Raw genomic sequence first — 24,818 nt, forward strand, 5'->3', positions numbered from 1 at the left:
AGCGACGGAATCGTTCTTCTCAATCGTGACCGAAAATGGACATTTAATAGTTTCCTGCCAAAATCAAAACTTGGGGGAACCCCGACCGCAGTGGTCTGTGTTAAGTACCCAAAGCCACGACTAGTAGTTGCAGTTTCTAACGGCTCCATATTCAAGAAATCGAAGCTTCTATTTTTCGATTTAATCGAAACTACTTCGGGCGCAGACGCGAGCGACTTCGAGCCATGAATTATCAGAATATAACATTATTGTTTACTGCATAACAATAACAAAATATTAAAATATTATTGTCTTAATATGAAATCGTATTAATTCAATGCTAATGCTATTGACTGTGCTGTTACAAAGTTAAATATATGTTAAATGTACACATGAACTGTTATTACATAATGTGCTCAAATGTCACTGTGACTATGAATGTCTTTACAGTGGAGCTGATATAGGCATATACAGTATGCAATGCGAACAATTGACATTGACACCATTAATTAACCATGTACGGTACCAATAGTCATAATCATGTGTTCATTTAAGTTGCATATGTGTTTGTTATATGATATGGTTGAATCAAAATTACTTTAGCAATATTGTTTTTAACACTCAACAAACCAACTGTTTGGTCTTCGGTGGTTAGAAGCTTATTAACACACGCGAGTTAACGCCTTAGTGGTTGAATCTGATTTTATATAGATACATGTTTTTATGATTGTATTGTAATGCGTACGTTAGCATACGCTCATGCTCCTGGTAAAATGCAATATGTGTATGGTACTTTCCATGTTAAATAGTTGTGTTCTATAACACTTACAATATTTAAGCAATAAATACATTATTTGGTTTCATTAGTCGATTATAAATGGCGAATCGAAATTGAGAAAGGACGAATACATGTGAAAGAACAGTTCAGTGACAGAGGAGTAAGCGAGAAGGAAAGGATAGTAAAAGATAAGGAAAGAAAACGGTTAACATAGAGACCGGAAGAAAAGAGGAGAAGAGAGAGAGAGAGAGAGAGAGAGAAGAGAGAGAGAGAGAGAGAGAGAGAGAGAGTATAGTAGAGGATAGAGAGATAGAGAGATAGAGAGAGATAGAGAGTAGCAGAGAGACATAGAACAGAGAGACAGAGAGAGACAAGAGAGGAGAGAGAGAGAGATAGGAGATAGAGAGAGAGAGAGAGAAGAGAAGAGAGCTAGAAGATATACGAATACAAGAGAAAGAGACAGGCTATACAGATAGAGAGAGAGAGTCTATTCGAGATAGATATCAAGAGCGAGATCAGGCAGATAGAGATTATAGATAAGAAGCTCTCTATCTCTCTCTCTCCTCTCTCTCTCTCTTCTCTGCTCTCTTCTGGTATCTCTCTCTGTCTCTTCTCTCTCTCTCTCTCTCTCTCTCTCTCTCTCTCGAGAGAGAGAGAGAGAGAGTTTAACAATACATTTGCTGAATAAAGGACCATTACCAGCATACTATGCATCTAATCAGCGAAAACGCATGGTCTTTAATAACTAATATTGTATTAAGTTGTGTAATCATAATCAATTAAAAATATAGTTTTGTTCCATGCAATTGTATGTGTGCCCATCAATTCTGTTTTGAGATCACACACTTTCAGCTCACTTGGACACGTACTGGAAGCTCTGTGTGCGCCTACATCTTATATATCATATTCATGTGCACTAGATTGACCAAAAGCACATGTGCAAACATTTCTTCACGACAAAAAACAATACCGTCATAAAAATAAAACTGCCTTGCGAAGCTTTCTCCAGTAACACAAATTTTGAAGGACGTCCGTGAGCAAACTTCAGTCCTAAAAACACTTTCTGCATCTGTAAGGTTTTTCTTTTAAAAAAATCACCCTTTGAACAATATTTTATCATTCATATATGTTGTGTTTAAAATGGTTTTCAACCAGATGTAATGTATATTAAGCATTATATCGGTATATTTTAAACAACGATTATTAACTGAATACATCTACTTGAATTGTGATAGACATTGCACAAGTACACCCACTCTCACGTCAAACATGGCCTTTGTATTCAATGTTACAGTATGAATTGATGTGTGATTATACTGATGTAAATACTGATGCATTATCTATAAACATGAGCATGTAAATAGTAATCATCTCGCTATTAGATGATAAATAGCACTCTGTCCAGGTCCAGTGTTTTTTATCTCGTGGCCCCGACTTATTAACTTGTGGCCACGAGTAAGCTATGTCGTGGCCTCGAGTTACTGATCGAGGCCACGACATAGAAAAAAGAGGAGTGCAAAACTTAATTAAATAGAATGTGCAATTAAAAAAGGGCGGTGCAGTAAATAAAGAAAGGGTGCATTGAACAAAAGAGGAGATAATTTAATAGCACTCTGTCCAGGTCTGTTTATTACTTACACTTATCGAGTCTGTAAAGTACGGTGGCACAGAAGTGACATTCACTCCTCTTTTTTTTAATAGCACTCCTCTGTTTTTATCTCGTGGCCCCGACTTACTAACTTTTTGCCACGAGTAAGCTATGTCGTGGCCTCGAGTAACTAAGTCGAGGCCACGATATAGAAAAAAGAGGAGTGCAAAACTTAATAAAATAGAAGTGCAATTAAAAAAGGGCGGTGCAGTAAATAAAGAAAGGGTGCATTGAACAAAAGAGGAGATAATTTAATAGCTACGGAAACCCTGGAGGGACATTTTTGTTACTTTTTATGAGTTATTTGTTATTAGTTATTACTTATTAGTTATTACTTATTACTTAATAGCTACGAGTTTATACGCGCGAAAAAACAGAAGCATGGAGATGGAGGACAGCTCTAGTGACGGCGATTCTACGGTATATTATGTACTTATTTATTTGATTTATTCATAAATTGATGAACTGATACACAAGAGCTGTCACACTTGAAACATGTGAAACGTTCTGTAAATAAACATGTTAATAGATATCTGTATATAAAATGTTGGCTTGATGTACTATTCATTCTGCAGCCATTTATTGTGTTTAAGAGAGCTTCAAAATTATTATGTCAGGAGTGACTCAATCTGAATGTAGGAAGATATCTCAAGTGAGGAAGAAAGAATTTCAGTGTTCGTTAACCGGTAGTGTTGTCGGTTGTTTATTTCACGCCCTTTGGACTAGTACACATCGTAAACTTGGATAGAATTCTTTTATTTTTCATGTTGTATTTTTTTCCTTAACATTGTTGTTATTATTATTATTATTATTATTGCTATAATAATCTTATGTCCTGGAAGTACTGTACATCTATTGCCCTTGAGAGTCTGAGTACTTTTCAAAAACACATATCGCAATTTTAACAAGCTAAACACTGCTAGACTTTGTAAAATTAAAAAAAACACCGAAAAAAGCTTACCTATGTAGCTTGTTTTCAGTTGTATTTATAAGGAGTTGTGATGTACTGTATGGAATACGAACAGGACCTACTTTAGAGGTTCTCAGAGCAACGAATATATTTCATTTGAAAGTGACCTTTAGGTTTTGGAATTTGAGGTAACATATTTCTTTTGAAATTGTACCGTGCAGGGGATCTAGTGCACGCCAAGTATTAACATGAGCCAATAATACTACATATAAATTGTCCTTGGGGCTACCTGCCTGATGATTAGACAAATGATTGAACAATAATAACAAAACGAAACTTGATCAACCTAATATCCGAGATGGGATCTACAAATAAGATTGGATGGGCAACTCAAATCAGGGAATGGTTATCACTGAGATCTAGAAGACGGGCGCAAGGAACACTGGCCTGAGGATGTAATACACTAGCTCTTTGTGTAATAAGCCTGGTCAGCATATCACAATATCCTTGTCGCTTTATATATCGCAGCAAACGCAATTCTTGTGCAATAATAATCCAAGGACAAGGAATAGCGAGTCTTTCTAATGTCTCGCTTCTGCTGGTTTCCCATAGCCCAAACAAGACTGGTACGAGGTATTCGCAAGGAGTTAATGCAGAATTAGCTATCACCAGCTTAATTTCCTTTACTATTACCGGACCGATGTTTCTTGACCGACGGCGCGAGCAGTTCTGCCTAATTCCCCATAAGCTGCTGATTATATAGTCACAGGTCACGTGACTTTATGAATTAGCCCGGTTTATACCATTTTAATAAGCAGATGTTTAATTGGGTGGAGATCAACTTGAATAACTGCTAAATTTAATTACTTAATACATTTATTTTCCGATGCATTCATGTGAAACATAATTCCTAACAATTATTAAATCATTGCCATCCGATTTACCAATTATAAACTTAACTGTCATATTTTGTAATTTTATATTTCTAACTAACTATGCCATCAGGCATACATGTTGTACAAAGGAAACCCGAGAGACTGGGCAATTGTCGTTACAAAATAAATAATAAAAAGTACTGTAGGCAGATAATCAATAATCAAGTAAGCCGAGAACACTGCATTCAAAGACTTTGAATGTTTTGACTGTTTTCAATTAAATATCCTAATTGATTTTCCCCTACAAGAATAAAAAATATCTTTTTCCAGGTCGTCCAACTTTGACAATTATTTATTTGTTGGGGGATGGTCCGAATCAAAATTATTAGATCTTTCCTTGCTATGTATACAAATTCAGGTATTTTTATCCCTTCTGGTCATTTTCTGAGTGGGTCAAACAAATTCCATGAGGTGGGGATCCGGCCCTAATTGAAAGCATGAGAGAGGCATCTGAAGTATAGAAGGTGGATCAGACCCCGCCCTGATGCTGGATAACCCAATTCATTGTGTTTTGGTTAGGGATCAAGGGTCATCATGGCCCTCTTGCTTGTTTAAAATATTTTAACAATTCACTGTACTTTATTTTCAGGCTGACGAATCTGCAATAATAACACAAAGAATTGAAGAACTTGTTCACAAAATATAGTCAGGAAGGATGAATATAAGCAAGGAAACCAATAAGAAAAAGTCTACACCAGTTCCTAAGGTTTCATAACCAGCCAGGTTTGAAAATAATTTCACAAAATTGATCCTTGGAATGTCTTCGACTGTTATTTCTCAAATAATTGAAATCATATCGAAGTCTGCATGCCATAGCTGTACCAATTAAAATATTATGATAAAAAAACATGACAAATCAAACACTAGCCTATTTGGAAACTAATTTCACAGAAATGATATTTGAGTAGTCCTCTGCCAAATTGCTCAAGGAATATAAGTCTGCACGGAGCTCTCATCGGCATAGCAACCAATCGGAAAATATTAATATATATCTTTTTGACTCAACTGTGTTAAGCACTCAGCCAAACTACCACCTGAGTTGTAAATAATTTCACAATAAAAGTCCTTTTGTACGAAGATTACTCAAGGAATTGAAATCCATATGGACCTCTAGTTATGCCCCACTTCGCAGCAGTTTGGATCTATTGCTTTGCAAATGTCGGTCGGTTGGTCCGAGACCAAACAGTTTTAGGATGATAACTCAAGAATGTTTTGACCTAGGACATGAAACTTGATAGGTAGGTTGGCCTTGACCAGCAGATGGATGACCCCTATTTATTGTTAGTGCAGTATGTTTAAGGTCAATGTCACAGTGAACCAGAATAGTGAAACGGTTTCCGGATAATATCTCAAGAACAGTTCGGCCTAGGATCATGAAATTTTAGAGGGAGGTTGACCATGACCAGCAAAATACCCCTTTTGATTTTTTGCAAGTATAGCCAGAGGTCAAGGAAACAGTGACCTGGATCGGGTAAAGCGGTATCCAGATTTTAACTCTATAATGCTTGTAATTGTAGGTTGTAATCAGGAAATTATAGCCCCCTGCGTGAAAAGAGTTCGCACAGTCTTAAAAGTTCTTAATTCGGGTCTCATTCTTGAAAATAGCTTAAAATTAACAGCCCAACGTTACTGAATGCATCAAGGGGTGGTGGGGCATTTTGTGTTCGACAAGCTCTTGATACCATAGCAACTAATAGGAGGTTTCATTAAAAATTATGAGCCACTGGTTTGATTAAAAATCATTTTATAACGCTTATCCTTTAAGTGTATATGGAAACAAAAATCCAAATGGAACTATGGTTGTCTGGTTAAAAATTAAAAGCTGACAAAGGTACTTTTGTAGCTCTTTGACTCCGGTTAGCGATACAGAGCCGTCTTTGCCTTCTTGTTTTCCTTATTACAGTACATCATATTTACTATAAGCTCTTATAGTTTGTTGGTGGGTTTATTTCAGATTTTACAGTATGTTCAAAATTCACATGGTTATTTTTCATTCAGTTGGGTATCATAACATGGTTTAGCAATGTAAGACATCAGTATTACCTGATACTAGGACACTTAATCCTGGGGCAAGAAATTATGTTTATAGGTAAATGCTGAACCTTATTTGTAATTTTTAATGCTATAGAGAACTGAAGTTTGGTCCAACCTTGATGATTTATGGTCAAAATGCTTGTCGTCTTGGTCAATTTCAAACTGGGTCTCATTTGTAAAATAATTATGGTAAAAAACTGCATGTCAATTTGTCAGTTGAGATGTTAATGGCAATCATGTCCCTCTTGTCGTATTTACTGAACCATCAATATTTGTAAATATTGAAATATTGACCCGGTATATTTTTAATTAATAAGAAATACCTAATAAGCAATAAGAAATAACGTATAAGTAATAAGAAATAAGTAATAACTAATAAAAAATAAGTTACAATTAATAACTAGTAAGAAATAACTAGTTTTAATAAGAAATAACAAATAAGAAATAAGTTATAAGAAATAACAAAAAATAAAGATTAAGAAATAACAAAAAAGTAACAATTAACTTGTCAATACAAGACAAGCTTGATTTTTGGTAACATTTACAAAATGTTCCGTGTTGACATGATTTATTATGCCCTCCATCAGAGATGCCAGGTTATATTAGTTCGCAAATGTCGGCCTGGCTGTCTATCTGTACACCAGAGTCTTGTGCCCTTTATAACTTAACACGTTTTAATCCGAACTTCATTAAACTTATCTAGGTGAAGAAGTCCTTTGACATATTACTTTTAATACATTACCAACATACCACCAACCTGTAGACAGGAGCAACAACTTCACAAACATTTCTCAAAATAACTGCTTTTTTATACATACTTAATAGTAAAGCATTAACTTTCCTTGTTCATATATGACTAAAACATATCTGTCTGTCTCTGTTTATCTTTGTTCATCAGCCTCTGTCGCTATCTGTCGGTCGGTCTGTCTGTCTGTTCTGTCTGTCTGTCTGTCTGTCTGTCTGTCTGTCTGTCTGTCTGTCTGTCTGTCTCTCTCCCCTCTGATAGCACCTGTTTACCTTGTTTGTTTTCTTAGGAACCTTAAATGGAGACATTCCTATCTCAAATTGGACTCTCTAAGGTAGGCATACTTGTTTTACAAACGAGGTCATTCATTGAAACTGTCCCAATTTTAATGCCCACGCCCCCCCCCCCCTTACGAAAAAGAGAGGGTATATTGTTTTGCTGGATGTCGGCGACGGTCGGTCGGTCTGTCTGTCTGTCTGTCGTCTGTCGGTCGACCAGTTCGTTTTCCGATCAATAACTCGTCAACCAATTGACGAATTGGCTTGATATTTCCCATGTGCATCGGTCTTGGAAAGTAGATGACCCCTATTGAAATTGGGGTCACTAGGTCAAAGAAAAAGGTCAATATCACACTTAATGTAAAAATGGTTTCCAATCAATAACTTGTCAATAAATGTTGTCAATAATGCACCGATTGTCTTGATACTTCCCATGTGTATTGGCTTTGTACAGTAGATGACCCCTATTGAAATTGGGTCACTAGGTCAAAGGTGTCTGTCACATAAAATGTGAAAATTGATTCCTGTCAATAACTTGTCTACGAACTTGTCTGCGAATCGACTGATTGGCCTTATCATTTCCATGTGCATTGCCTTGGACAATAGATGACCCCTATTTCAGTAGCTAAGTCACATCATTATGATAAGATTAACTCTTGTGGTTAGTTTTGTTGCATAAAATACTGCCCTGTTTGCGGGGCATCAGCCTCCGACCGTGCAGCTCTTGTCATTTTCTTATATTTTGGCTCATGTTGTCTTTTTGTTTTTCAGAAGAAACAAGATATTAGTCAAGGCAAAATGGGAAGTGGAAAACACACTATATACAAATTATACATTGGATGGCAGGCACTTTTCAAATGAAAAATAAAGAGTCGTTACTAAGGCAAAAGGAGTAGGTGTACAAAGAATGGATTACAATGCAGATGAAGATCTAACTGTGGAAACAATTATTGAAAGACGTGTAAAGAAATATTTCCTAGAGGAAAGAGTCAGTTAGGTTAAATATTTGCTTAAAGATATCCCAAGCTGATGCATATCTGCATGCACAAAACCCCATGATCATACATAGGGACATCAAGCCTGAAAATGTACTTGTTGCAAACGAGTTTCATATGTTGAAATAATGTGATATGGGTCTCAGGAAAATAAAGACAACAAACACTATTATGACAACTGTGGCTGGGATTTGTTTACAGCCTAGAACCTCTGCATATCAGGCACCAGAGATCCTTCTTGAAAGACAAAGTTCAAATGAAATGACAGACATTTGGAGCCTTGCATGAACTGTAGTGGAAGTATTTACTGAAATGCCCGTCTGGAACAGCTCTGATGATCCAGTGCAGTACATAATGAGTAGAACTAAACTGAAGGCCACACCAGTTGCTTTAGAGTTACTTGCCTAATTCGCAGATACTGACTCTGAAAACGTTGAGAGTAAAATCCACAGGATCTTAGATGAGGGACTGAGCAACAGTAATGGTGGTAGACCTCATGCTCTCCAAATAGTTAGCTATTTTCATGACCTGTTAGACGACAAGGTCATTGGGCAATAAACTGAACTCTGACGTGCCCTTCAGCTAAACGTTGAGAGTAAAATCTAAAGGATCTTATATAAGGGAGTGAGCTACAGTAATGGTTGTAGACCTAAAGCTCTCCAAACTGAACTCTGACGTGCCCTTCAGCTGAAATATGCCTTTTTTTTCAAATAACCATTACTTGGTCGGTTGATAATTGCACACATTTTACTGAGCTGAACATGCTATCAGTATGACAAATCTGTTGTTTGTAAATCTATTTTTTTCATTTATTTTACCATGTTATACATTTACATAGACTTCATTTACATGTTAATGCATAACACATTGGTAATATAATATAACATATATGAATCACTCGTTCAGAATTGTATTTATATTTTTCAAAAGAGTAAAAAAATACAGTTTATTCTTTCTCAATAGTTCACACACATACAACATATATTGTCAGTATAAATCATTTAATAGAAGAGTCAAATAAAAAAGCATGCACTCAGGCGGATTCACACTCGCTGTCACAAACCAAAACACACACACACACGCACTATACACAGACGCACACACACGCGCGCACCCACGCACACACACAAGTGCACACACGAACGCACAAACACCTGCTTGTATAGATACCTTTCCGGGGACCAGGACTTTAACATAGCTTTTGAGGACATCATTAAAACGTTGTCCTTTCGCTGTTGCAAAATAAATGAAAACGCAGATATAGGTAGGAATGAAAACTTTCTAAAAAAAAAAATACACGCAGTAGTTACCACAGAAAACACTTCAAGGACCTCTCTTGCTAAGCTACACTTACGAGGACATTAAAGCGAGGACGTTCATTTGCATATTTCACACACACTGGACATCTACATACAACACGAGGACCTTCATTTGCATATACCACACACTGCAAAAGTTCGTACAAATTAAGGACTTCCAACGCGAGGACCTTTATACATTCAACGTGCAGATTTTAAATGACAACAATTACACAAATTCACCGACACCTGGATCAAAGTTTCCAATTAATTAATCGATATTATTTAACAGTGTGCTTAGTCTGTTACATCGTCAGTGATGCTTGACATCAGTCCCATAATCAAGCTTTAAAATAATATTGCTCAAATCAGTCTTTTACCTCAAGGTTTCTATGGGTTCAACCATTCTTATCCCGAAAGAAATTAAAATTGTTGCTGTAAGCGAATCACAATATCATCAATAGTGTGTCAATACGTGCGTAAAACTGCATGTCATGTGACTAAGGCAATAACGAGCAGAAGTGGTTTGAACCATAAATAGATATTCAAAACGCACTTTTATAGGTGGTTAGAAATAGTCAGGTTCGCTTACAACTGTGGACACATCGGAAATCATAATCTACTCCTTTAACCAACAAAATAACTTACAAAGTCACAAAAAGTTTCTGATTTTTATTTTCTCTACTATTCTTAAGTACAAATAAAGTAAAATAGTGAACATGTTTGTCATAAAGTAACTAACAGAGGTTTAAATTAAAGATAGCTTAGTTTTTGTTTAAAGAATTTGATATAAATATAAACACAGCCAAGTTAATCAATTTGATAAGAAAAACTCGCAGTTGTTCTTAAATTCTTTTATAGCCAAATAATTAAATATTGAAAAATCTTGCTCGAATGACAATATTTTATAAACATATTGTAAATGATGCATCAACAATATCGACACCAGACTTACGTCGTTATTCAATTACATTGTAGAAGGAACAGGTATCTAACGCAAACACAACTTGCTATTCCGCGTCCATAATTTCAAATAACAAAAAGGATCTTAACAAACCGCTAAATACGGGAGGGGGAGGAGGGGAGGTCAAATAAGCCTTAGGCTTTCGATGCAATGGAACTAAAATAGATAGGTATAAACTAACAGATGAGGCAACTTTACGAGCTTTTTTTACGATATATAACAAGAGTGTTCGGTTATTTAGTATCGCAGCAATCATAACGTTGACCGTTTCCGGAAAAAGTTGTAAAGTTGTATTATTTCAGAAAATGTACCAGGAATTTGTTTGTAAAATAAAAAACAGGGTAACCGACTTATGTACGTTAAGTGTTGAGATTTTCTAAATATTGCGTATTTTTTTCAATATGTATGTCTTAAGGGTTGATTATACTAATGTGTATTTTTCCAGATGCAACCTTTATTAAAAAAAAGAAATACATCAGGTAATATTAGATCTTTAAGTTTGTTTACAGATTTAAATGTATACTTTATAATTGTAGCATTTAGTATTAAACACATTTCATTAATGTAAAACCGGGGTATTACTCATTGTATTATGAGTTAAGGCATGAAATATTAACTAATCACAATAATTATTTTTAAGAAGTTCATCATTTGCAATGTATGACGGCACGTGCTTTGAGACATCATCATAAATGAACACTTGAATACGTATTCCATTACATTACTTGATGACTCAAGTCATGATTTGAAGATTACTGTTATTCATTTCCTTGTTCTTGATCAAGAGCGCTGTATTTGTTCAGTTAAAATCAGTATGTATATAATGCACAATTTTTACTTGCTCAAGTATTCAAATATTGCATTACTTAAAAGCCTTGGTCTGATTTGTCCAAGCCTCTTACGTATGTTAGTGGACAATAAGACTGCTCACAAATATATCAGACTGAAGGAATGTCTATTTAATTCTTTACTTCCTGATGATTCACGTACAAGTATGTAAAAACTTCGTATGGGTGAAGGCTTAAACATGTCTAGTTTTGTATGGCATGCTTGTTCAGACCGATTGAATGTTTGAGATAAGGTGTTAAGATCTCTATCGCGCGAAGCTTTGCAATAGACACATCAGAATCATATTGTGTTTTTTGTGTTTGTTTTTTTGGTTTTTAATAATAACTTCCCTGTGGTGGTTTTTTGTTACATTATTTTGAAGTAAAATTAACTTTCTCTTCACAACATGCTATCAGAGTAGCGTGTGTCATAAAACAATACTTTACCGAATTCATTGCAATTGTTAACGTCCGATTTAAATAAAAGATACAATAATAATTGTTAGTTTAGTTTACGTAATTTTTCAGGTGATAACACACACACACTCACGCGCACACGCGCGCACGCACATGCTCGCACGCACGCATGCACGTACGTACTCACATACATACAAACAATACACATTTTGTTTAAATGGTTCAAGAAAAATATCTAGCAATTTAAGAGCATATACAAAACATAGTAAAATATGTCTTGATTCTGTAATTGTTAGAACTTTGCGGTTGGCACTTTAAACATAAACGAGTTCTTATGGTTGAGAGCATGGGCACTTATATAAAATTTTATACGTACTTGAAGAGAAGTTCTGTTGGTTTAAAAATATTGTATGAAGTGGATCAATTTTTTATTATTTGTTTCATATTTGTTTTAAATAAGGGCAATTTCTGCTTCTATCTGTACTTTTATCTTGAGATAATTTAGAAAAGTATTGAAATTTGGGATGCATTTCTTTATTTTCATGTTAAATATAAAAGTTTTCAATATAATAGAATTCAGAAAATTAGTGTATACTTTTTGTCTATAATATGAAGGAAGGCCAATTCTTTGCTTAATTTTATTTCAATGTTTACGTCTTTAAGAATGTGTTGCAGAAGTGGATCCGTTTTTGATTATTTGTTTCATATTAGTTTTGAATAAGGGCAATTTCTGCTGCTGTCTGTACTTTTATCTTGAGATAATTTAGAAAAATATTGAAGTATGAGATGCATTTCTTTATTTTCATGTTAAATAAAAAAGTTTTCATTATAGTATAGAATTTAGAACATGATTGTATACTTTTATGTCAATAATACCAAGGAAGGCTATTTCTTTGCTTAATTTTATTTCAATGTCCACGTATTTTAGAAAGTGTTGCAGATTTGTCCACAATTCTTGAATAAGGTGCATTCCCAAAATAAATTGTCAATTCTTTCAATATTTGATTGGCAAAACTCACACAAGCTATATGTTTTCAGTCCACATTTACAGTCTTACCATCAAAGTACAATTTCTTTTGCAATTCAATATTATTTTGGGGTTTTATTCAGTTAAATCAACTGTTATATTTAAGAACGCACATTTGTTTGTCTTGTTTCTTTTTTTAAAGACATGTATGCATATACGTGTATATAATAATACATAATCCATGATGTAACAATAGTTTCACAAATGTTTAAAAAATATCTCAACTGGATCGGACGTGCATACATTGCAAAGTTCGAGAAAAAGTATGCATACCATTGGACAAGCCTCCTTTTCAAAACTTATAATTAAACACAATTTAATCATATTTAAATGGTTGCTTTACATCTGAAATGATAACACTTATTTAGTAACCATATTTTTAATTTTCAAACTAATGATTTAACCGTAGTATTAAAAGTTTTATCAATATTTAATTTCTGCACTTTGATGTCACAATAGATAAAAAAGGCTTTTCCAATGATGCGTCATTTTGAAATATTTTAATATTCAATAGTAATGCTTCAATTCACATTTGTTCACAGTTGAGTTCCACTAAACAAGGTCTGTACTATAAAGTCTCATAATTCTTTGACTGCTTTTTTTTATTGGCTTCCTTATTTACAACAAATATTCTAGTATTTCATATCTTATCATGATTAAGAAATTTAATATCATATGCATTATGTAAAATCTAAGAATTTTGCCTAAATGCCTTATGAATAAGCAATTTTTCTTGAACGCCTTACTTACTCAATATGTTGAAAATGTGTTCTAATTCTTTAAAATATAGGAAACCTTAGACCGCTGTCATAATGACAACCGATTTCGAAAGGTATTGGTAAGTTATTACCCCCTATTAGTTGAACTTCAACATTTGAAGGTTTAATTGGTACTAGATATCATTTTATGACCTATTTAGTGCTGTTGATCATAATCTGAAAGCAGGTGCTAGATGCGGATGCAAGCAATATCCATCCAATAATAGGCAACATATCTTGAAATTTTTAATGCACAAAGTCAACTTCACTTCAATATGTGATATTTTCAGAGAGTTTGCCTATTTTTCTTAAGATTTTTGTGTCGCTTTGGAAATGGGACATATTTTTATTACTTTTGTCGGTGGCGTCAGTGTGGGTGTCCCCTGGAGCTTGTACAGAGCATAACTCAGTTAATATTTTATAACTAGGATTGGCTCCAAATCTGGTATACATCTTTATGTCAATGTCCCTGACTGCAATGCGCAATAATTGTAACTCTGCACTTCTTATTAGCTTGACTGTTCGAAGAATAGTGGGGCTATCCTACGTGTCATTGCGTGGGTGTCTGCGTAGCACTTTCAAAGTTAAAGTTTTGCATGTAACATGTATATAACATAATATCTCAGAAACTACTGAATATTTTTGTTTGTAACTTCATACATGTCTTTACTATTCTCATAGGACTACTATCCAAGGCCCATAATTCTAGCATGGTTTTTGACATAAGTATAACCTTTTTGGTAAAAGTTGTGCGTGCAACATCAATCTTCAAAACTTCTAAAGGTACCCATTTGAAACGTATTAAACATCTATGGGATCATAATCGATGACCACTTTCCAAGGCATATAACTCTTGTATGGATTTTGACTGAATTATAGCCCTTTTTGTACTTCAAAATTTCCAAGTTAAAGTTTTGTGTGAAACATCAGTCTTGAAACATACTGAAAGTATTCATTTGAAACTTAATACACATTTACAGGATCATAATTGATGACAACCTATCCAAGGCCCATAGCTCTAGTATGGAGTTTGACTGAATGATGGCCCTTTTTGTACTTAAATAAATCCAGGTTTAAGTATTTCGTGCATCATCAATCTTCAAAATTATTGAAGGTATCCATTTGAAACTTAATACATGTCTAGGGAATAATAATAAATGATCTCTATCCAAGGCTCATAACTTAAGTATGGATTTAGACTGAATCATGACCCTTTCTGTACTTGGGCAAATTGTGCAATTGCTTCCTAAAGTTTTAGGTGCAATTGACATCAATCTTTAAAACTCTGTTAGTAGGTATTTAATTGAAAGCTAATACATGTCTGCAAAATCATTGGAGGTTTCTGTCAAATGCCCATAATACTGATATCTGAAATGAATTTTAATTTAATGATGGCCTTTTTTTATTCTCAAGTACTGAGAAAAGTCATACTGACAGCTCTTGTTTAAGTTATTGCCTTTTGTAATTTTCATACTTTATTTTTGTCCGGGCTATTTCTCCTATGCTATAGAAGCTAGAGACTTGAAAAAACTTCATATATGACGAAGCAATTTAGATGAAGTGCAGTGTGCATAAAATGTTACTCTGCATCTGTTATTATTTTAGTTATTGCCCTTTTTAATATAATCGTCCGGGCTCATTCTCATAAAATTTAGGTTATTGCCCTTAATTTACTTTCATACTTTACTATTGTTAAGGCCATATTTCTTTTACTTTGCATGCTATGTACTTGGAAGTTATTATATGGTAGATTTTATTGGGAAGATGTGCACTGTCAAGAACTGTAAATCTGCACATAATCTTCATTTAATTTTGATAAGTTTAACTTCTAAAACACCGTTAGCTTCAGTTCAAATGCATCCTCACCTGAAAGATCATAACTGTTGACAAATAGTATAACAATCTTACGCTGGCTTCCGGTACATACCAGACAAATCTAGCTCGAGGGATACTGTGTAAGGCGGTAACGAGGCTCTCCCGAGAGCTAGATTGTCCTGGTTTGTATCGCAAAGTAGTGTTGGCTTGCTTTTCTTGCATATCGTTAAAAAACGCATTCATTCATAAGTGTTAATTTGACGTCATTCACGTGACGTCATTAGAATATTTATGAATAAATGAATAACGTCATTTAACACACAATAGTATTCTTACAACAGCGGGTTGTAAGATGGGGTTTTCTAGCACTGGTGAAAACGGCAGATAACCCGGTCTGGCATGCACGAAATGTTTATTAGTTGGTTTCAGGTCACCCGGTCACATGCATCATCCATCGGTAATCCAGGGTTAATAAAAAGAGAATAATACTTAATAGGTTGGTGAATTGATGGATAATGGTTATCTGACAAGTCGGATAAATTTATCGGGTGAGCCTCCGACGAGCAAGATAACCATTTTCTATTTACGTCACCAACCTATTATTCTTTTTATCATGTCATTCCACCGAATCCAACAAATGTTTCTTTTTATTTTATGCCTTTTTTCCATCTTTCCTAACAAAACAAATGATGTGATACAACGTTTACTGTAGATTAATATTAGGTGAAGAGATTTCATCCGGGTAGATTTTGACACTAATTTTTATTTTAAAACATAACTAAGATGAAATACACTAGAATCGTATCAAACTAAAATACGGACTGAACAATTGTCCATCGATGTAGCAAGTGCCCGTAATTCGAAACATTGTTTTACATATAAACAATGCATCAGACGTATTATTTAGCCATAAACGGTCTCATCGTAAAGAATATAATTGTATTTATTTGTTTTATACCAAGATGGTCACGTATTTGCGAAATGTTCATTAAGTTTCCCTTATTTTTGAATGGGTACGATGAGGGTTTGAACGCTTTTTGTGCCATAGAGTGGTTCGTACCATAATTGAACAAGTAATCAAATCGTGGTTTTTAATATGTTTAACATATTTTTAGGTAAGAATCGATGTGATTACAATAAAAATGGACCATCCGGACCTAAAATGTCAGGAATTTGATGTAACAAGAGAAAATATCTGAAGAAAATTCTTTTAAAAAAATGGAACAAATAACAAATGAATTTCTTTCGACATCAATTTCTGGCGCGCGGCCGACTCGGGTACGTTGAAGTATATCGGGGTACTCAAAAGTATTATTTGAGAATTGGGGTACGGTGAAGTATACTTCAAAGTACCCGGGTTACGGGGAAGAAGTACCCGGGGGGAACTTGACCCATTCAGCAAAAATAACAGTATATAAATATGGGTATTTTTCCGAAAGTTGACAAATTTACTGTCAGACATGCAATTTTTATTTTATTATACCAAAAAAACTATTCAAACATGAACAATGTGCGCTGCGTGTAACTCACTGGATCTTGATAAGCCATTTTTTTGACAATTTAGGTCAGATTGGCAGATTTGGTCGTCTGTTTACAACGGAAATGCAAAACAGCGTACTGCGCATGCGCGAATGGGACAGTATATATATATGTTTTACCATTCGTACGGACCCGGCTAGAATCTATGTCGGCCAAAAGTTTATATTCGTTGTATATTTAAATAGAATTTGTATTGTGTTGCAGTCTAGCCGTACGGGATTGCCGTAGTCCTAGACTATTCAATGGCGACTGTCTGGCCGTACGGGAGTGCCGTAGTCCTAAACTATTGAATGGGGACTGTCTGGCCGTACGGGATTCATATATAAACCAGTTATTAAGATCAATTATTTTTTGTATTCACGCCGGAGCTGACAAATAATTTCATTTATTTACGAGTTTCAATCGATTATCAAACAAAATAGCTTCTTTTGATTGACTTTCAATCATACCGCGCGTAGAGCTAATATATAATCTTGTTTGTAAAAGGATTTGTTCAAAAAATAAAAAAGCAACAAATGGATAAAAATTAAGGCGCTGCTGTCTTCAGAATTTAGGTGAACACAAGCTTTATCCTTTAAGTTATTTTATTATTAAATGCTTATTGACAACGTCCTTAAAATATTTCAATAAAGATTTATAACGCTATTCTGTTCATAATAATTCCTAGAACTTATGAATAAATAATGCCAAATCATGTAAAATACAACATTCCTTCGTCAGGCATTCGTACATTAGGCCCGCAAGTAGTGGGATGAATGTTATTTTCAACTTGGCAAGTAAACGTAGTCATATGCTTTTAAAGTTTGTACGTACTTGATGAAAAACTAATTTTTAGACAAATACAATATTTCTTGAAGCTTCCCTTTGCTTTAATTAGTGATTTTATATTATCAGGGCTAAATAATACGGCAGTCGTAAAATTTATAGTTAAGCACGGGCGCTTTCACAAAAGGTTGGCATTTTGAATATTTCATCTGCAGTGTTGTCAATTAAGAAGATAAACTAATTACGCAATTTTACTGTACAGCAACGGATTCCTATTTTTTACTGAATAGAAATAAAATTCCTTGAAAAAGCATTCATAACATTTGCATACTGGTTGCGTTCTTTTCGTAGGATTGTTAAACGCTACCCATGGACGATGCTCCAAGTTTGTGAAATGGTTGGGTATACATGTAGAAACATTTACCCGACTTTATTTAGATGAAATTCAACGTTTTATATGACGGTGCTACTAAGTTATATCAACACAACAACATACTAGTAGCATCGTGAACAAAGCAAAAACATATATGAAATCCAAACGTAACGGTACTAACAAATTAACAAATGCTAATAAAGTTTCTAAAATGCATAGCCTTCAAGAATATCGTTTAGCTGAATGAATAATCACAATGCTTCCTAGGGATGGACAGGAATTGGAACACCAGGTTTTATAATGTTGACTATCTCATTACATTCTTTTCTGCAAGCTTCTTTTTCTTTTCCATATAAATGAATGCACAGGTTTACATCTTCAGGATTCACACATGTCTTAGCCATTTGTCAGTTCAGGAACAAAATACATGACATCTGGTCTTCCCGAAGGCAGTTCAGCGTACCGTTTCTGGAACCGGATATTGTGAGAATTCCAATTATGAGCAATTCTATCCAAATCCGTTGGTAAAGCATCCATGAAACAAAATCTCAAACAGTCTTGTATCACTGGGTTCTGGATATGAAACAGTCCTGAATCTCTTTGACAAAATTGATTCACCAATGAATTCCAAGCTTCTGAAGTGTCCCCACCATGCTTTCATTCTATGGTTTGCCGAGCTCTTTCCAGAAATGAAACTCTTAATGCCGGCCATATTGTACATCGAATTATATCTAAAGAGTGGTTGTAGAAAACTCAGCCTGCTGTTCTCTGTTCCGTTATCTGCCCTTTAAATTCGCGGAGCAAGTTTAAAATGTTTTAAACAGTCTAGGTAGTATTTTGCGACAATTGCTGGATTGTTATTGCTATATGCTACTTCAAGCCACATTATCCTGCGACTGTAACCGTCGATGCATCCATGGATACAGAAGCCAAACCGCTTTAGCTTATCATACCCGTCAACATGCCACAACTAATAAGGCCCCTTGACCGTATATACTAACTTACAACCACCTTCACAATATAAATGAAAACTCACGTCCTACGTCGATGATCAAATTGGCCGATTGCCGCGTAAGACAGTAGCTCATAACAAATAAGTAATAACTAATAAGTAATAACAAAAAACTCGTAACTAGTAACAAAAAATGTCCTTCCAGGGCTTTCGTAAATAGCACTGTCCAGGTCTGTTTATGACGTACACTTATCGAGTCTGTAAAGTACGGTGGCATAGAAGTGACATTCACCCCTCTTTTTTTAAATTGCACTCCTCTGTTTTTATCTCGTGACCTCGACTTACTAACTTGTGGCCACGAGTAAGCTATGTCGTGGCCTCGAGTTACTAAGTCGAGGCCACGATATAGAATAAAGAGGAGTGCAAAACTTAAAAAAATAGAAGTGTAATTAAAAAAGGGCAGTGCAGTAAATAAAGGAAGGGTGCATTGAACAAAAGAGAAGATAATTTTAGCTATCTCGAAAGAACGACTAAGATAACTCGGGGCCACGAGCAAGTCAGCCGATAGCCAATTAAATTGTTTGTTATTTCAATTTAGCTTTTTCGCCGAAGTATTTCCAGTTCCATATGGTCGTTCACGGTGATCTTTATACAAAGGGAAGTGATAATCACAGTAAAAGCCTTCTTTGGCCAGCTATATATATGCGTACAGAATATTTGCAAATGTTACTCAAAATTTTACTAACTCGTTCCCTCGAGATAGCCAAAATTCTGTCCTCTTTTTTTTAATGCACCCCTCCTTTATTTACCGCACCGCGCTTGTTTTTTAAACTGCACACCTCTTTTACTTAGTTTTATACACTCATTTTTTTCTACCTTGTGGCCTCGACTGAGAAACTCGAGGCCACCACATAGCTAAATCGTGGCCACGAGTTAGTAAGTCGTGACCTCGAGTTACTAAGTCGAGGCCACGAGATAGAAAAAAGAGGAGTGCAATTTAAAGTTACATTAGACCGTCTAACAGTATATGCTATGTTTATAGGTGTCTATCGCAACCGTTGTTTATTTTTGGTGTTTTCACTTCATATACACTTATATTTGTTAATACAGCATCAACATGCTAAAACAATATCCCGGAAAGAGAACAATAATGCCTTTGAATATCAAGAGTCGAATTCGCCAGCATGTATATCATGCATGTACGATGTGAATATAAATTTAGTTTAAGTGCAGATTCGTTTATACGACACAAAGACACGATTTTGTTTTACGGATCATTTTAATTTCCTGCAACGATATCTATTCATACGACACACGAACACTAACTTCGATCCTAATAAAAAGACAGTTCCGCTCGGCTTAGAGGACTGGGACAGTTATGTAAAATATCGAAAATAATATATATTTTTATAAACAAATGGTAGCAAGAGGAGTTGCAGATAATTGGTCAGTTACCACATTACAACTATTTCTTTTGACCTGTTAATTCTTTTCAGCTCAATTCAACAGTGAAAAATGCCCATAATTTCACTTTAAAAATAGAGGAGTGAATGTCACCTCTATGCCACCGCAGTAAAGCGTGAGGTAAGCATTTTAATCCTAATAATAAACTAAAACCCTATCCCTAACCCAAGCACATGCAACTTTTGCCTGTAAAAGAGTTATCATTTTGTTGGAATGATTGAAACAAAATCATTATATCGTTTAAATGTATAGGTTTATGTCAGCTCATCATCGCGTCAAATGCTTATGGTTTTGTGGTGAAAATTTGCACTTTCAGGATTGAAATTGATATCTTTACGTCGACTTATATATCGAACATTTTATAAGAATATGCGCACAATAGTATACATGTAATATCGTAATAATTTTGGTTATATAAAGACAATCATTAATGTATTAACACATTTGAATGCCAACTGTTTAAATCAATAAACAATGCCTGTAATAATTAATGTTTATATGTATTACCCACTAAAGTAGAAAATTATTTGTCATACATTTACTATTTTCTTCTTAAAAGTGCAACAATCTTTAAAAGAACGGAAATAATATACAAAAATACTAAAAGTACTATAATTTTTATGTTACAATTTAACACTAAAGAAGTCATATCACTAAGAATTCCCACACTGAGGCGTTATCTTAATCTCAAGTAACATTACGTTGTCAACGACTTCTCAAGTTTGCGCTGCACTAAATCGAACACTACAATCTTTGTTTTCTTCCATTTACACCAACCGGATGTAACTGCAACCACTAATCGCGGACTTGGAGCTTCAATTAATGCAACTGCGGTCGGGGTCCCACCGATTTTTGACTTCGGTAAAAAATTGTTGAAGGTCCATTGGCGATTCTTGTGGAGCACAACGACTCCATTACTCGAGTCTGTCGCCATGTACGTCGTTCCTTCAGCGCTTCTTGCGATGTCCATTACTCTGTATCTGTGAGTTGTTTCGTCGGAAATCATCAGAGAATCAGAGAAAGTGTCCTTACCAAATATATACAAAAGCTTGCGTTCTTGTCACAAACATATATTACAAAATCCGGATCAACAGCTAATATCCGGATGCTTTTGCACAGCAGACTGTCTTTGTACTTGCGTTTTGCAGTCTTCTGAGACGTTGGTCCGTTTTCCTCCCCTTCTACTAGCGTCTGTCGAATATAGCTCGTTCTTGCAAAACGCGTCACTGCGGCGAAAATGAAATTACGCTGGTAACATATACAAGATGAATTCTGTGCAAGGGGAAGTTTATCGACCAGTCGAAACCCAAGTGGATCCTCATTAAATTCCATAATCCACAAAATGCCATTCGACATCAGAACTGCGAACCTAGACGTTGATGTTTTCGCCATATCCTAAACGGTACCAAAGATACCAATCTCGTACTCTGTTGTGAAAACGCGTCTCAAAATTTCCTCCGACATATTGCACAGTACAAGCGTTTTTGTGGTTCTGTTAGAAGTCAGTAGATATTCACCAAGCTCGATTACGTCGTTCATTGTACCTGTGTCCGCTATTTGCTGGCCTGCTCCTACGGCAAAGTATTTCTCGTTTTCCATCTTGAGCAGCACAATAAAATAGTGTTATATGTATTTTAAATAGTTTTTAATGAAACGATGTTCATTTGTAACAATTAACTATTATACATGTATATTTCATCTGTAACTACGAATTGTGTTAACGGTAACTCGTTGTATAAACAACTTAATTAGGTTTTCCACCTTTTCACACATTTATATATAACGACTGTAATTGTGAATGTCTATTTTCAATCTAATTATTAGCTCATCTATTTTTTGAAAAAAAATTATGAGCTATTGTCATCACCTTGGCGTCGGCGTTGGCGTTGGCGTCCGGTTAAGTTTTGCGTTTAGGTCCACTTTTCTCAGAAAGTATCAATGCTATTGCATTCAAACTTGGTACAATTACTAACTATCATTAGGGGACTGGGCAGGCAAAGTTAAAAACTCTGGCGTCAATTTGACAGAATTATGTGCCCTTTTTATACTTAGAAAGTTGAAAATTTGGGTTAAGTTTTGCGTTTAGGTCCACTTTTCTCAGAAAGTATCAATGCTATGGCATTCAAACTTGGTACACTTACTTACTATCATTAGGGGACTGGGCAGGCAAAGTTAGATAACTCTGGCGTGCATTTTGACAGAATTATGTGCCCTTTTTATACTTAAAAAATTGAAAATTTGGTTAAGTTTTGTGTTTAGGTCCACTTTATTCCTACAGTATCAAAGCTATTGCTTTCATACTTGTAACACTTATGAACTATCATAAGGGGATTGTGCAGGCAAAGTAATGTAACTCTGACCGGCATTTTGACAGAATTATGTGCCCTTTTTATACTTAGAAAATTGAAAATTTGGTTAAGTTTTGTGTTTTGGTCCACTTTACCCCTAAAGTATCATAGATATTGCTTTCATACTTGGAACACTCGCAAACTATCATAAGGGTACAGTAAAAGGACAAGTTGCATAACTCTGGTTGTCATTTTTACGGGATTATGGCCCTGTTTTGACTTAGTAACTTTGAATAAATGGTTAAATTTTATGTTTCGATCCACTTTACTTCTTAAGTATCAAGGCTATTGCTTTCAAACTTCAAATACTTTTATGCTATCATGAGGTTACTGTACCTGGCAAGTTGAATTTTACCTTGACCTTTGAATGACCTTGACTCTCAAGGTCAAATGATTAAATTTTGCTAAAATTGTCATAACTTCTTTATTTATGATTAGATTTGATTGATACTTTGACAAAACTACTCTTACCTGACATACCACAATAGACTCCACCCAAACCATCCCCTGTGCCCTCCCCCCCTCCCCCCCTTCCCCCCCCCTATTTTTTTTAAATCATCTCACAAATGACCACCACACCCTCACACTATACCCCCCCAGCACCTCCCAATTTTTTTTGAAACGGTTAAAAAACACGAATATTTATATTTATTATTTTATGTTTGAAATACCGTCCAACCATCGCACTCAAGAATCCCCCCCACCTCCCCCTCCCCCACCCGAATCCCCCCCCTTTTTTTTTAAGATCATCTCACAAATTTCCACCACACCCTCACACTTTACCCCGCCCCCACCCCATCCCCTCAATTTTTTTTTTTGAAACGATTAAAAAACACAAATATTTATTTTTATTATTTTATGTTTGAAATACCGTCCAACCATCGCACCCAACCCCCCCCCACTCCCCCCCATCCCCCCCCCCCCAGATTTTTTTAATTTTTTTTGCGTTTATTTTCGCACTTTTGGAAGATAATGTAATAAATTCCACACCCCCACACTATACACCCCTCTTCACTACGCCCCTCCCTCCTTTGTGATTCAAAATGAGAGTCCCTTCACCTTTAAAAAGAAAATAGATGAGCGGTCTGCACCCGCAAGGCGGTGCTCTTGTTTTGGAAAATATTGTAGTCATTATCAGTTTGTAAATTGCATAGGTCTGGTCCTTTCAAGTGGACTTTAAAATTGTAGTGATAGGATCCCGGTTCACGCGTTATCCTTATTGTATAGGATACTTTATATGTAATGAAACAATGATTGCATATTTTTGCATGATGAAAAGTTTGACATTGATATAACAATGTCTAAAATCAAAGGGAATTATCGAGGAAAGATTATAATGTTTAATCAAATCATTGGCCGCTTGTCAAAACAACAAATTTCGACATTCTTTTTGAAACATGTGTTGCGCTGTACACTTGGTATCTCGGTCTTATAACTATGTGTTTTCTGTTTTAGCGGTGTTTCGTTACGCACAAACTTGACACACCGGTACCGTGATATTTATTTCATATCTGGATATGTACTTCTCTTTGAAAATAACAAGATCCGTACCTGTTTCAAATGATATGGCACCTATTCATCTATGTTGAAAACCATATTTTTATCGATCTTGGTCATTTGAAAAAATATTGGATCAATATCACACATGGTAGTCAGATATATCATATTACGTCTCTTGATTTATCTTTATTATACATGTTTATGTGATAGATATATAAAATTTCTTACATGCAAAGCAAAAATGATAATGTAAAGATTATATATACATTCACGAAAATGTATGTGCTCGCTCCAAAATTGAAACAAAAATCTTGCTCGTTTGCTCCAATTTTTGTTGATGACTAAGTCATCAATATGGCATGGCGTCCGATAAACATGGTTTTCAACAAAGTTGAATGAAGGCCATATCCATTCGATAACGTACGGAACTTATCATTTTGATAATATCAAAGATAATTACTTCTCTAAC

The 24,818-nt window shown here is 35.1% G+C and overlaps 1 long non-coding RNA gene across 2 annotated transcripts; it reads left to right on the plus strand.

The window, feature by feature from the left end:
- Nucleotides 1–1,414: 1,414 nt before the first annotated feature.
- On the plus strand, nt 1,415–9,201 carry LOC127832482 (uncharacterized). Of its 2 annotated transcripts, none has more exons than XR_008026912.1 (4): nt 1,415–2,378; nt 2,755–2,825; nt 4,840–4,973; nt 8,079–9,201. It is a non-coding gene; the product is annotated as an uncharacterized LOC127832482 (long non-coding RNA). The 2 variants fall into 2 exon arrangements; XR_008026913.1 differs by having other exon boundaries at nt 1,415–2,294; nt 2,593–2,825.
- The last annotated feature ends 15,617 nt before the right edge of the window (nt 9,202–24,818 follow it).

The sequence above is a fragment of the Dreissena polymorpha genome, chromosome 5 (assembly GCF_020536995.1).
Source record: "Dreissena polymorpha isolate Duluth1 chromosome 5, UMN_Dpol_1.0, whole genome shotgun sequence".
Lineage (NCBI taxonomy): Eukaryota > Metazoa > Mollusca > Bivalvia > Myida > Dreissenidae > Dreissena > Dreissena polymorpha.